Here is a 12,905-nt window from a genome sequence, read left to right as displayed (position 1 = left end):
TAGTCAAACATTATTTCCTGGAGAGTCTCTCATGGTCTTCCATGTGCCCACTGCTTCCATCTGGACAGATTTTTCTTTATCTCTGTTTCCTAGCTGATGTCCTAGTTTTCCTGGTTTATATTTACACTGAGACCTTCTCTTGCCCCTCTGCCATGTTGCTTTTTTCCCCCTGATTCCTTGTGTAACTCTTTGCTCTTTTAGTACTTGATCTTAATATAACACAACCTCTACTACTCTCTTAGAAAAAAGAAGTCCACAGAAAAGGCTGAAAGAAAGTATTTCCCTCCCAAAGCCATTCAGTAAAGACTGGAGGAAGAGACTCCTTCAAATGTGAACATGACATAAGACTTCAAGGAACACACACAAAAAATCAAGGAAACATGATACCACCAAAGGAATACAATAATCTTCCAGTAACCATCCCCAAAGAAATGGAGATCTGCAATTTGCCTGATAAAGAATTCAAAATATTTGTTCTTAGGAAGTTTGGTGAGAAAAAAGAAAACACAGAAAGACAATTCAATGAAATTTTAAAAATGTACAAAAAGTTTAACAAAGAGATAGAAATCATAAAAAAGAACCAAACAAATTTTCGAGCTGAAGAAAGCAATGCATGAAATGAAAAATGCAATAGGGAGCATCAACAGCAGACTTAATACAGCAGAAGAATGAATCTGTGAGGTCATAGATAGGTCATTTGAAATAACTCAGAGGGGAACAAAGAAAAAAGAATGATAAAAAGTGAAGAAAATGTAAGGTCTGAAACCATAAAACTATTAGAAGAAACTATTAGAAAAAACCATAGGGAACAGCTTCTTGACACTGGTCTGGGCAATGATTTTTTGGATATCACACCAAAAGCACAGACAACAAAAGCAAAAATAAACAAGTGGGACTACACCGAACTAAAAAGCTTTTGCACAGCAATGGAAACAGTCATCAAAATGAAAAGGCAACATACAGAATGAGAGAAAATATTTGCAAACCACATGTCTGATAAAGCTATTAATATCCATGATATATAAAGACTTATACAACTCAATAGCAAAAACAAACAAAAAGTGAATAACCTCATTAAAAAATGGGGAAAGGACCTGATTAGACATTTTTCCAAAGAAGATATATTAATGGCCATCTGGTACATAAAAGGGCTCAACATCACTAATCATTAGGGAAAAGCAAATCAAAACCACATTGAGATATCACCTCATACCTGTTAGGATGGCTTCTATCAAAAAGACAACATATCACAGGGAACTCTACTCAATACTCTGTAATGACCTATATGGGAAAAGAATCTAAAAAAAAGTGGATATATGTATAACTGATTCACTTAGCTGTACAGCAAGAACTAACACAACATTGTAAATCAACTCTACTCCAATAAAAATTAATTTAAAAAAATGTAACAGGGACTTACCTTGTGGTCCAGTGGGTAAGACACCGCACTTCCAATGCAGGGGGCCAGGGTTCGATCCTTGGTTGGGGAGCTAGATCCCACATTCGTATCACAACTAAGAGTCCACATGCCGCAAATTAAGAAGCCCATGTGTCGCAACTAAGACCTAGGGCAGCCTAAAAAAAATAATAAATAAATAAATATTTTTAAAGAAGACAACAGATAAGTGTTGGCGAGAATGTGGAGAAAAGGAAATCTTTGTGCACTGTTATTTGGAATGAAAATTGGTAAAGCCATTATGGAATACAGTATGGAGATTCGTCAAAAAATTAAAAATAGAACCCTTATATAATCCAACAGTCCCATTTCTGGGTATATATCCAAAGGAAACAAAATCAGTATCTTGAAAAGTTATCTGCACTCCCATGTTCATTTTTATTGCAGCATTATTCACAGTAAGATATGGAAACAACCTAAGTGTCCATTGATGGATGAACAGATAAAATGGATATGAGATATTCATCACTCACTGGGACCTTCTCTTGCCACTCTGCTATGTTGAATCTTTTTCTTTTTCTTTTTCTATTGATAGATAGCTAGATATATATACATATAATGGAATATTATTCAGCTATGAGAAGGAAGGAAATTCTGCCATTTGCAACAACATGGCTGTATCTAGAGTACATTATGCTAAGTGAAATTGGCCAAAGACAAATACTATATGGTTTAATTTATGTGTATATCTAAAAAAAAAAAAAAAGAAAAGGTCCAACTCATAGAAGCAGAATAGAATGGTGTGGTTATTAGGGGCTGGAGGGTGGAGGAGATAGGGATATGCTGGTCAAAGGGTACAAGCCTTCATTTATAAGATGCTCTGGGAATCTAATGTACATTGTGGTGACTATACTGTACTTGCAATTTTCTAAGAGAGTAGACCTTAAGTATTCTCACCCCCCCACCCCACAAAAAAGAAAGGTAAGTATTTGAGGCAATGGATATGTTAAATAACCTTCTTGTGGTAATCATTTCACAAAGTATATGTATGTCAAATCATCACTTTGTATATTTTAAATATGTACAATTTATTTGTCAATTATATCTCATTAAAGCTGAAAAATCTGTTTTAAATAAAAGGAAAAACAATAAAAGAGGAAAAAGAAAGAAAAAGCGTTCATAGGAGATACATATTTGAGCCTTTGCTTATCTAGAAATGTCCTATACAACCCTCACATTAGTGTGAATTTTGGCTGGATAAGTAACTCTAGTCAAGAACTCATTTCTCTCTTATTATTGAAAAATTCATCACATTTTTTTGGTTTTTCTTCTTTTGTTCACTTGTTTTTTCATTTCAGGGTACTATTAAGCAGGCCATTGTGTTTCTGTTTCCTGGTGCCTTCATGTGACCTGTTTTCTGATTGTTGAAAATGTTCGGGTCTTCTTTATATTCCTATTATTGTAAAATTCTATCCTTTGATACCCTGCCAAGGGGCTACCAATTATTTATAACTTGAGTTTTCAGGAGAGAGGAGGAAGCAGGAGGGTACTTCTCTTTATTGAGAATATACTATATGCCTGTTGGCTTTTTAATTGGGATATTCGTCTTAAATGAATTTAGTATACTTTTAAATCAGAAAGGGTCTCAGAATCCTCACTGTGCACAGGAGTTTTTGTCTGAAAGAACTGGGTTGTGTGAGACCTGCTCACTGATTAACACTAACTCTCTATTCTTCACTCACATCACAGGCATTGACCCCAAACTGTTTGCTTTCCATTTCTCTTCTTTCCTGTAAAATTCTCCTGTACTTCCTCTACTTTTATCTTTTTTTTTTTGTCTTTCATTCTATCTTGAAATCATTTATTTTCATTACACAATTTTCATTTCAGGAATTTGTGATATTCAAGGATGTGTCCATAGACTTCTCTCAGGAGGAGTGAGAATGCCTGGACTCAACTCAAAGGAATTTGTACAGATATGTAATGTTGGAGAATTATAGCAACCTGGTCTCAGTCGGTAAGCACAACTATCTACAAAAAGTCTTAGTTTGCCCTCTGGATTATGTGCTTCCCCCAAGAAGAATTTTTCAACGCCTTTCATATATCCTATGCATTTCTTCTCCCTATTCCTAAAGAAATGGCTTGAGCTTTGCAGAGTCTGGGCAGCATCGTTGGGCCTAAGGCCAAGGTTCCATCTTCTCTGCTTTTTGTGGCCCTTGCAATAGTGACATCCTCCTTTATTTGCTGATCACAGGACAGGATTTGAGTGCTGGAACATCTACAACATAAAAATCTTTCTTCTCTCATGAGTAGGACTTTCCATTGCCAAGCCAGAAGTGATTTCTTTATTGGAGCAAGGGAAGGAGCCTTGGGGTGTTTTTGACAGTGAGCTGACAAGGGGCCTGTACTAGGTAAGCGACTGATGGTCATGCAAGGGGAGAGGAGTGCAGGACATAACTTAGCTGTTCAATGAGGAGACCATGTCTTTGAGATATTTTGGGAAATCTCCCCTCAGAGGTCCACAACTATATAGAAAAGTAAACCTCACTATGAGCTTCCAAATGCCCACACCTCCACTTCCAAGATAACCCTATCTCTGCTTCTTTTCTCTCATTTTTCCCTCCTATTCATAGCAAGTGATTCTGATGACAAGCTTCTACCTTTATTTGGGATCTTATTCCTTCTTATTGGTTCACTCTCTTTTGTCTTTTGGTTTATATATGTGTCACTCCCTTGAACGTTTTGGTATTTAGTATATTTAGTTTTTGGATTCATTACTTTATTATGTATTCATTCTTTCAACCGACACTCCCTTATATTCTATGTTGTGGAGGATATTTTTCTAGGAGACATAGAGGTTATAAAATAATATGAGCTATTAAGAAATGTATAGCCTGAGGATTGGGAAAATATCTTTTCAAATCATTCAAAAAGTACAATTAATTGTAAGAGGAGTTCACATATTGCAACCAGAAGAAATGGCTAAGATTGAAAGGTGGAAAAGCCTCACAGAGCTATAATAGTTGGAGCCTTGGGAGTGATTGCAGTCACCTTGGTAGAGAGTTTGGGGTGTAAAGGTTATGTGCTTGTAATGGGAAGGCAAAGATTGCAGATGAGAAAAGATTGAGGTAAAGGTTGATGATCAAGCAATCGCATTAATACATGCAGTCAATGTAATAGAGTGGGAGTGAAGGATGATTTAAGGCAGAGGGCACAGTAACTACAAAAGTCCTGAGGCAGGCAGGCTCATTGTGTATGAGAAGCACCAAGGGCCAATCTGTCTAAGACAGAGCAAACAAGGAAAGGAGTATGAGATGTGATCAGAGAGGTGTATGTTGGAAAGAGTCAGTTTATGGTGACCTTGTAAATTGTGGTTGAACTTTTTCTGAGTAAAATGGGACATAAATAGAAGATTTTAAGCAGAGCTATGACATGATTTTTATTTTTTTTAATACTTTTTCCCCCCACTTACAGAAGAGGAAACTGAGGCACAAGGACTTGAAGTAACTTGTCCAAGGTCAACAGCTAGTAAGTTTTGGAGATAAGGTCTGAACCCAAGCTGTACGTGTTCCAAGCTCCTAAGCTATGTTGCCTCTCCAAATCAAATCAAAAGGGTGTAGACATAATGGACATGTTTTTATCTGAATTACAGGTGAACAGATAGAAGTTAAGTTTAAAAAATTAATTTGAAAATGAGTTTTTACAGTCCATAAAGAAATAGCTAGCTATAGAACACATATTACATGCATTTATGTATGTGTGTGTGTGTGTCTCTCTCTCTATATATATATATACACATTAGATGTATATAAATGCATCATGAATTTCCTCTAAAATACTATATCATATGCCTTCCTATCCCAATAAACTTTTATATATTATATCAGTATTATAATATAGATACATTATAATATATCAGTTTATGAATAATTAGGTTGCCTTCCAAATCTTCCAATTTCAATTTCTAATTAAAATTGCCATTTTTCTATACTTTTTGTTGTAAATGGATTTCCCCCCATAATTTCTTGATTCTTTTTTTTTTTTTTTTTCCTTTGGCCACACAGTACGGCTTGTGGGATTTCAGTTCCCGGACTAGGGATCGAACCCAGGCCCCGGCAGTGAAAGCACTGAGTCCTAACCACTGGACTTGCCAGGGAATTCCCTTTTGCAGGAAAATTCTAAAGCTTTTTCCCAGCAATGCATTTAATGTCTGTGTTCAATTTTATTACATCATCTTCTGGAATGTGTACCTTTTAAAAAAATAAATAAATTCTATGTTTTTCAAAATAAGAACATTTTATTTTAATATTTATTTATTTATTTATTTGGCTGTACTGGTTCTTAGTTGCATCATGCAGGATCTTTGTCTGCTGCGTGTGGGATCTTCGTTGTGGCATGTGGGATCTAGTTCCCTGACCAGGGATTGAACCCAGGCCCCCTGCATTGGGAGCATGGAGTCTTAATCACTGGACCACCAGTGAAGTCCCCAAAAGAAGAACCTTTTAAAGTGAAGGCCAAACTGTCTTAGAGTGTTTTGCATTCAGGATTTATCTAATTGCCACCAATGATTACATTCCCATTAAAAAATTTTGGGTCTGATCTGATACTCAGGTAGGGTTGTGTACTTCTTAATTCATCTTATTAGGAGGCAAAGTGAAGTGTTCTCATCGCACTGATGGTAATTTTGATCAAGTAGTTATGGAAATGACTGTCAGATCTTTGCATTGGAAGATACATTTCCCCCCTTATCACTACTGAATAATCTCTGTGCTTGGAATTAGCCAGCTCATTAAGAAGCTTTAGTTTCTTTTAATAGGGAATGGTGTTCATCAACCAATATCTGACTATCACTACTACTGAGCTGTCATTGCTTCTATACCCATTCAGTGGAAAGAGTCAGGAAAGATGTTTTTGTCATTGAATCATTCTAATAACTCTAATTCAGATCCAAAAGACAAGGTTCTGTCTCACTTTCCTGCATTTCAATTTTATAACTTTCCCTTGAACAGGGAAAAAACCCTATTTCCCACAACATGAGTATATTTGCTCAAATCTTCTCTCCTAAGTGCCACAGAATACTTTCAGAATTAGAATACCAACACAACTACTGACCAAAAAATTTAAGTCACGTTCAAGATTTCTTGCTCTTTTGTTTTTTTTCTTTTTTCTTTTTCTTTTGTTTCTTGCTTAGAATATGTTACACTAAGGATTTCCAGAGTACAGTTTGAAAACTTATTACATTAATACTTTTCTCTGCATTTTCAATTTAATATACAGTTTAATTGCTGAGTTTAGATTTTTTTAGTTTATATTTGGAATATATAAAACATATATATGGTTCAAAAGTGAAAACTAGGGCTTCCCTGGTGGCACAGTAGTTAAGAATCCGCCTGCCAATGCATGGGACACAGGTTTGAACCCTGGTCTGGGAAGATCCCACATGCCACGGAGCAACTAAGCCTGTGTGCCACAACTACTGAGCCTGTACTCTAGAGCCCGTGCTCCACAACAAGAGAAGCCACTGCAATGAGAAGCCCATGCACCACAACGAAGACCCAATGCAGCCAAAAAAAAAAAACACATCAGGCCTGACAGGAAAATGCTGCTGTTATGGCCATAAAAAAAAAAAAACTCAAAACTATATAAAAATTATACTTAGAGGAGTCATGCTTGAATACTTAACTGCTTCATCCATTGCCATCCCCACTCTAGTTAACCTTTTGTTGTATGTCTAGTCAGATTTATCGTTTTTGTTTTGTTTTGTCAAAGCACACTCACATTTATATTCTCAATTCTTCTTTCCTCTTTTACATGGGATATTATTCTTTCTGCATCCTTTTTTACTGTCCTGGTTTTCTTTTTATTATTATTATTATTAATAAGATGTGTAGAAATCATTCCATATATATTCAGTGGCAAATTTTAAAAAGATATAAAATTGACTTTTCTTTCTAGGCATTATATGTGTTGATTTTTGTCACAACTCATTAATTAGTAGAATAATAAATAGTAGAGTTTTCACTAATCGTGAAATTTGCAAATATTTTCAGTTTTTTTCTTGTTTTCCTATGCTTCTAACTTGGATGCTTCTTTCTAGTCTTACTACTGCAGTGGTAACACCTTCCAGGAAATGTTCAACAGAAGTAGTGTTACTCAGAAATATCTTGCATTCCTATACACTAACCACCAAAGATCAGAAAGAGAAATTAAGGAAACAGTCCCATTTACCACTGCAACAAAAAGAATAAAATACCTAGGAATAAGCCTATCTAAGGAGGCAAAAGACCTGTATGCAGAAAACTATAAGATACTGATGAAAGAAATCAAAGACAACACAAACAGATGGAGAGATATACCATGTTCTTGGATTGGAATAATCAATATTGTGAAAATGACTATATACCCAAAGCAATCTACAGATTCAATGCAATCCCTATCAAATTACCAATGGCATTTTTCACAGAACGAGATAAATTTTACAATTCGTATGGAAACACAAAAGACCTCGAATAGCAAAAGCAATCTTGAGGAAACAAAAAACAAAAAACAACGGAGCTGGAGGAATCAGGCTCCCTGACTTCAGACTATACTATAGGGCTACAGTAATCAAAGCAGAATGGTACCGGCACAAAAACAAATATAGATCAATGGAACAGGATAGAAAGCCCAGAGATAAACCCACGCATCTATGGTCACCTAATCTATGACAAAGGAGGCCAGAATATACAATGGAGCAGACATCCTCTTCAATAAGTGGTGCTGGTAAAACTGGACAGCTACATGTAAAAGAATGAAATTAGAACACCATACACAAAAATAAACTCAAAATGGATTAAAGGCCTAAATGTAAGGCCACACGCTATTAAACCCTTAGAGGAAAACATAGGCAGAACACTCTATGACGTAAATCGCAGCAAGATCTTTTTTGACCCACCTCCTAGAGTAATGAAAATCAAAACAAAAATAAACAAATGGGACATAATTAAACTCAAAAGCTTTTGCACAGCAAGGGAAACCATAAACAAGACGAAAAGACAACCCTCAGAATGGGAGAAAATATTTGCAAACGAAGCAACTGACAAAGGATTAATCTCCAAAATATACAAGCAGCTCATGCAGCTCAATATCAAAAAAACCCCAAACAACCCAATCAAAAAATGGGTGGAAGACCTAAATAGACATTTCTCCAAAGAAGATATACAGATGGCCAACAAACAAATGAAAACATGCTCAACAGCATCAATTATTAGAGAAGAGCAAATCAAAACTGCAATGAGATATCACCTCACACTGGTCAGAATGGCCATCATCACAAAATCTACAAATAATAAATGCTGGAGAGGGTGTGGAGAAAAGGGAACGCTCTTGCACTGTTGGCGGGAATGTAAATTGATACAGCCACTATGGAGAACAGTATGGAGGTTCCTTAAAAAACTACAAATAGAACTACCATACGACCCAGCAATCCCAATACTGGGCATATACCCTGAGAAAACCATAGGTCAAAAAGAGTCATGTACCAAAATGTTCATTGCAGCTCTATTTACAATAGCCAGGACATGGAAGCAACCTAAATGTCCATCGACAGATGAATGGATAAAGAAGATGTGGCACATATATACAATGGAATATTACTCAGCCATAAAAAGAAATGAAATGGAGGTATTTGTAATGAGGTGGATGGAGTTAGAGTCTGTCATACAGAGTGAAGTAAGTCAGAAAGAGAAAAACAAATACAGTATGCTAACACATATATACGGAATCTAAGGGAAAAAAAAAAAAAAAAGGCCATGAAGAACCTAGTGGCAAGACGGGAATAAAGACACAGACCTACTAGAGAATGGACTTGAGGATATGGGGAGGGGGTGGGGTGAGATGTGACAGGGTAAGAGAGTGTCATGGACATATATACACTACCAAATGTAAAATAGATAACTAGTGGGAAGCAGCCGCATAGCACAGGGAGATCAGCTCGGTGCTTTGTGACCACCTAGAGGGGTGGGATGGGGAGGGTGGGAGGGAGGGAGATGCAAGAGGGAAGAGAAATGGGAACATATTGTATATGTATAACTGATTCACTTTGTTATAAAGCAGAAGCTAACACACCATTGTAAGGCAATTATACTTCAATAAAGATGTTTAAAAAAAAAAGAATAAAATAAAAGTAGAAAAATAAAAGATTAGGAAAAATAAAAATATAAAAGAATCAACAACAATTAATCAACAAGGTAAAACAGAACCCCAATCTAAAAGAGGAAAAAAGAAAAGAAAAAAGCCTTGGCTATGGGGGGGAGTTTAAGCCGGGGTGGAACTTAGGCAGAGGTGGGGTTTAGGGTGGGGTGGGACCTAAGCAGGTGGGGGGGTGATGTTTGAGCGTGGGGCTGGGCCTAGGCAGGGTGATGTTCAAGCGTGGGGTGGGGCCTATGCTTAGGACCTGTACAGAGGGGGACAGGCAGCACGTGGAAAGGGGGGCCTCTGGAGTGTGGTGTTCCAGAGTTTGGAGGTGGGTCCCTGAGTGAGGGTGTGTGGGTGGTGTTTAGGCCCAGCGCGTTGGAGGGTGTCTCCGAGTGTAGAGGTGGGGCCCTGGGTGGGGGTGTAGGGGCGGGGCTTGGGCTCTGCGTGGCACGAGGGAGGCTCCAAGGGCAGAGGATTAGGCCTGGGAGCCCAACAGGCTCCTTGGTGCCTATGTGGACAGGGAAAGCACTGGCCTCATTCCCTTCAGTTCCTTCACACCCCTCCCCCACCGTCTCCCCCAGGGTCTCCCCCATCCCTGCTGGACCCCTAACCGTGGGTGGGTCCTGCTGGGTGTAGGAACTCCTTCCCTCCCCCAGCCACCCCTCAGGGGTGCTGGTCCCAGAGGTCCGGCCTTTACTTTTGGTCCCTCTTCCCTCCCTCCCACTCCCTCAGGACCCACACAGCTGGAAGGGGCCTAGGTGGGCAGAGGATCGGGCCCAGGGTCTCAACAGGTTCCTGGGGGCCCAAGTTGGCAGGGAAAACCTGGCCATGCTCCCTTTTTATCCTCTGCCCTCCCAGTGGTTCCCCAATTTCCCCCTTTGGGCGTGGGATCCCTTCCCCTCCCCCAGCCACCCCTCAGGGGCACTAGTCCCCTCCTGCCTCCACTTCTCCTTCCCCTTCTCTCCCCTCATGCCCCACATCCTACCCAGTCGCTGGGGGTTCCTCCCATCCCCTTAGGTGTCCATGGTCCCCCACCGGTGCCTGGTAGGTGCCCTAGTTGTGAGGAGACGTGAATTCTGCGTCCTCCTAGTACACCATCTTGACTCCTAATTGCAGTTTAATTCCCGTTTATACCATAAAAGTTTCATTTCTTCCAGGAAAAAAAACAGTGAATGAAAAACAAAAGTGACTGTTTTCTATTGTGCTTTCTTTCAGACTGTGGATCTAGGCCTGAAACCAAGAAATTATCTCTGAAGAAGGAAATTTATGAAATAGAATCACCCCAATGGTTTATATTGGGACATCTTACAAAACATGGACTTGAGTGTTCCTGTTACAGAGATGATTGGGAATGTGAAAGAAAAACTGGGAAAAAACAAAGATCTCATGAAAAAAAATTAATCAAGTTATTTTCAACTATGAAAATATACACACTTTCAGTCAGCACACATCTTTTACTCTATATCAAAAACTATATTGAAGAGAAAGCCTGTGAATGCAGGGACTATGAGAAAGGTTTGGTGCATGACTTTCAACTAACTGCACATCAGAGAATTGATACTGGCAAGAAATTCAGTAACTATAAGGAATATGGGAAGGCCATTAGTAGAGGTTCAGAACATACTCAGCCTCAGATCATGCTTCCTGGTGAAACCTATGAACATAAGGAATGTGGTGGGGCCTTAGACAGTATACAACATCAGAGCATCCATACTGAGGAGAAAATCTATGAGTGTAAAGAATGTGGAAAAGCCTTTAGTACTGGTTCAATATTTAAATCACATCAGAGAATTCACACATGTGAGAAACCCTGTCTAGCTAAAGAAGGTGGGAAGGTTTTTCATCATTCCTCAGACCTTATATTCACCAGAGACTTCACAGCAGTGAGAAACCTTATCAATGTAAATTATGTGGAAAAGCCTTTAGTAGTACATCAGCCATTATTCTGCATCAGAGAATTCACACTGGTGAGAAACCTTATCTATGTAAAGAATGTGGTAAAGCTTTTCATTATTCCTCAGATCTTAAAAGACATCAAAGAATCCATACTGGTGAAAAACACTGAATGTAAGGAATGTGGCAAGGCCTTTAAGAGTGCATCATATTTTTTAATACATCATAGAATTCAAACTGATGAGAAGCCCTATGAATGTAAAAATTGTCCTAAGGCATTTAGAAGTAGTTCAGCCCTTAATTGACATCAGAAAGTTCATACTGGTGAAAAACCCTGTGTATGTAAGGATTGTGGAAAGGCCTTTTGTAGCAGTTCAAAATTTATAGAACATCAGAGAATTCACAAAGGTGAGAAGCCCTATGTTTGTATGGCATGCGGAAAAACCTTTCATAACATTTCTATACTTACAGAACATCAGAGAATTCACACTGGTGAGAAACCATATGTGTGTAAAGAATGTGGAAAGGCTTTTTATCACCCTTCAGGCCTTAGCCAACATTGGGGAATTCATATAGGTGAGAAACCCTATGAATGTATGGAATGTGGGAAAACCATTAGCAGTAGCTCAGCCTTTATCCGGCATCAGAGAATTCATACCGGTGAGAAACCCTTTGAATGTAAGGAATGTAGAAAGGCCTTTCATCGTTCCTCAGATCTTTCTCAACATCAGAGAATTCATATGGTGAGAAACTCTATGAATGCAATGAATGTGGGAAGGTTTTTGTAAGTAGTTCAAATCTTAATCAACATCAAAAAGGTCATGCTGGTAAGAAACTGAAAGGTATCTGTGGGGAAAGGCATTCAAGTATGTATAGTTACCTAATTTGAGATAGGACTTCATGCTGATGAGGTATCCCATAATTAATACAAAGAGGCTTTTATTTGCTTTTCACAACCTAAATGCGTAAGAATACAGTAAATGTCAGAAGACCACAGTTCATTCCTTACTTAATATTTCATTTTATTTTTCCTAATTTAATTCTAAGGTATTTTTGTCCTATGTATATTTACTGATCATTAAAATTAATTATTTACCGGTCAATATTAATTTAATTTTTAGTTGTGCATTACAGTTCTGAGTTGACTTCTTTTTCTCCAAGATTCTGAACCCATCACTACTTATTCTCTCTAGTTGCTTTTCCTACTGGTTTGGTGATTTATTCTTATTTATATAAACTTAAGTTTCAGGGCAACAATTTAAGTATTCATATATATATGTGTGTGTATGTATATGTATATACATATATATATCTGTAGCTGTACCTGTACTTTTTTGTCTTAATTATTTTTACTTTTTATATATCTTAATATAAACAGAGCTATACCACTTTTTTTTAAGAGAGTTCCTTTTAATATTAATATTTTATTAATTTTATTAAT

At 37.7% G+C, this 12,905-nt stretch overlaps 1 protein-coding gene and 1 pseudogene across 2 annotated transcripts in view; one reads left to right on the top strand and one right to left on the bottom strand.

Annotated features, from left to right (window-relative positions):
* Positions 1-12,905, bottom strand: part of LOC137753363 (zinc finger protein 790) — a 77,678-nt gene that overhangs the window by 52,677 nt on the left and 12,096 nt on the right. For both annotated transcript variants that reach the window (XM_068528530.1, XM_068528527.1), the window contains exon 2: positions 1,421-1,575. The gene's annotated coding sequence lies outside the window, so the exon portion shown is untranslated. The remainder of the gene's footprint in view (positions 1-1,420; positions 1,576-12,905) is intronic.
* LOC137752409 (zinc finger protein 345-like) lies at positions 10,990-12,630 on the top strand (annotated as a pseudogene).

Source organism: Eschrichtius robustus, chromosome 19 (assembly GCF_028021215.1).
Source record: "Eschrichtius robustus isolate mEscRob2 chromosome 19, mEscRob2.pri, whole genome shotgun sequence".
NCBI classification, from domain to species: Eukaryota; Metazoa; Chordata; class Mammalia; order Artiodactyla; family Eschrichtiidae; genus Eschrichtius; species Eschrichtius robustus.
This window is presented reverse-complemented; position numbering and strand designations above follow the sequence as displayed.